Genomic DNA, 3,082 nt, shown 5'->3' on the forward strand with positions numbered 1-3,082 from the left:
CTTTTGTTCATTGTGTTCACAAAGAGAAGGACAAGTTCGCAAAGCTTCGGGTGTTGTTCAACGCAGTCGCGAGTGAAGAGACGTGTTTGCGTAGAAGGAAGGGGAGGCCTGAGGATTTCCATGCGCTTGTTCATCACGATCGCGTCTGGTAGTCCCCGATCACGTAATTGTTGGTCATTGGTCATCGTGTTCGTGCCTTGGATGTCGCGTTCGCGAAGGAGGACTTTGCCGCAGGAGATGTTTGTTCTTCTCGATCACGAAGGCTTTTCCCCGCATATTATATAGTACTCTATTTCGAGGGTTTTGTTCAATTTAACATATTTTGAGTTGTAGAGCTCGATTTTGGGCGATTTTAAAGGGGATTTTCACGGTCTGGATTGGAGTAAGTGTTTTTGACTCGGTTTTGTTCATTAATCATGATTCCATAATTATTTTTATCATTTAATTAGTGATTTGAGTTAGAGAAATTGGGGCTTTTGTAAAAACTTTCCTAAACCATAAATTGAGGATTTGAAGTTCGTTTTGAGATCGGAATTGGATAATTTTGGTATGGTTGGACTCATAGCGGAATGGGTGTTCGGAATTTATAAGTTTGGTAAGGTTCCGAGGTGCGGGCCAAGGGTTGACATTTTGAGTTGACTTTTGATTTTCATTAAAGATCGAATCTTTTCTATCAGAAATTGCTTCCTATGGCTTTTATTTATTATATTAAGTTATTTTGGCTAGATTCGAGCCGTCCAAAGTTAGATTTGCATGAAAAGCACTTATTAGTGGATTGATTTAGCTTGTTTGAGATAAGTATCTTGTCTAACTTTGTGTGAAAAAAACTACCCCTTAGGATTTGGGTTGATTGTGTTATTTGAACTATGGGAAAGACGTGTACACGAGTTGATGATTGTGTACACGGGCTTATATGTGGTATTTTGACCGGTTTAGATTTTAGACTTCTTCCATGCATTTAATTGAATTAGCCATAACATGTTATATATTTCATTGTTAAATTTACTCTCACGTGTTTTAATTGACGTTATTAGTACATGTTCTATCTTTTATTGTTATATTTGCTCTTATATACTTTAATTGAAGTTGTACACTCTCTTATTGTCTTGTTACCTCTTTTACTGTTGAATTAATCTTACTTGAAGTTATCATTGCATGGGAATATCTTCTTGTTGGGTTATCGATGTTGAAGATGTGAAAGCATTATCACAATGAGGTTGAGGTTGTTGATTGCTGAGATATCTTTCCTTGTTGAGTATTTCTCATTCATTTTGTCATTATCGAGATTCCTGTTCACCTTGTGATTGAGACATGGGCGATAAGTTGTGGTAGCATTGGTATTTTTGATTTTGGCAAGTGTTGTGGCATATGGGCACATGTGGTGCGAGTTGATTATTGTGTTGTGATATTGATATGTATGTGGTGGTATAAAGATATTGGTTGATATGCATGCAGTGAGATAATGTGGGATTTATATGCGTGTTGCTAGTAAGGGAATTTCTTAAAGTCACATAGTGAGATAAGAGGGCTAAAATGCGTGTAGCTATTTCAGGAAAAATATTTTCAAAATAAAATGAAAGGCTCACGCAGTGTTATAAAGAAGATTGTGATTTGTAAAATGGGGCTATGGGGTGTGGTACCTCGGATGTGATTCTTGTTGTACATTTTATGTTAAAAAGGCTTGTTGGTTGAACAATTCTTGTTGTTTCTTCATCGTCTTACTTGTATTTGTCCGTAACTGATTACTTGTTGTTCTCATCATGAGTTCATTTCTTGTTTTCTTATTGCATTAAATTCCGTTGTTAGCTTGCATTATTGTACTGCCTTATTGTCATTTATTTCTTCGCTTTCCATTATCAGACTATACTACACTCTGTTCAGTTTTCTTATTCTAGTAGGTGTCTTGACATGGCCTCGTCACTACTTTACCGAGGTTAGGCTTGATACTTATTGGATACCATTGTGGTGTACTTATTCTACTAGTGATCCAGGTACATTTATTCATGCCGGGCACCAGTGATCGTACAGTTATTTTCGAAGACTTCAAGGTATACCTGATCGATGCTCGCAGACATCGGAGTCACCTTCTGTTATTTCCGTTACTACTGTTTATCCTATTATCACAGTGTTATGTTAGAGATCTTAGTACATTTTTGTAGAGCTTATGACTCAGTTTCATCGGTTTCGAGGATTTTGTTATTGATGTTCCGTTTTGGAGTTATTATGAGTTTATTCAGTTTATTTTATTATCTTAGTTTGTATTTCTGTTAAGCTATCAATGAATGTTAGACTTACCTAGTCTTTAAGACATCCTAAGGTGGGAAATTGGGGTCGTGAAACCACTATTAGCTCTTGTCACGACCCAAAATCCCAACCGGTCGTGATGGAGCCTATCTCGATACTAGGCAAGCTGATAATCTCAATAAACCACAATTCCTCTTTAAGTTTGAAAATATAATATTTAAATACAATAGAAAATCCCACAAATACTGATATGAACACTCCCCAAAACCTGGTGCCACTGAGTACATGAGCATCTAATATGAAAACAAGTCTGGAAAATATGGTCTATAATAGTCTAAGACAAAATATAGTAAACACGGAGATAGGGAAGGAGAGACAAGGTCTGCGAAACACGGCAGCTACCTCTGAATCTCCGAAAAAATCAACTGTGCGAGAGAATCAACACCCGCTATGTCCAGAAGCACCTGGATCTGCACGAAGCGCAGGGTGTAGTATGAGTATAACCAACTCAGCAAGTAACAATAATAAATAAGGAATTGAAGATAGTGACGAGCTACATAGTTATAATTCATTTTTAGTAATTCCAATAGAGAATATACATGCTTTCAAATCCAGCAGTTTAAGTCAAATCAATTTATACAGTTCAAGTTCATGTAATCCGGATATAAAATCGTTCATAGAATTTCACAACAATGACAAATAGCAACTAATTGCAACAACAAATGAAAAGCAAGTACAGCCTCTCAGGGCAAAAGTCACTCCACTCGTCACAACAACTCAACCACTCGGCTCTCAGCCCTCAGCACTCACACTCAATGGGTACCCGCGCTCACTGGGG

The sequence above is a fragment of the Nicotiana tabacum genome, chromosome 23, assembly GCF_000715075.1.
Source record: "Nicotiana tabacum cultivar K326 chromosome 23, ASM71507v2, whole genome shotgun sequence".
NCBI lineage: Eukaryota > Viridiplantae > Streptophyta > Magnoliopsida > Solanales > Solanaceae > Nicotiana > Nicotiana tabacum.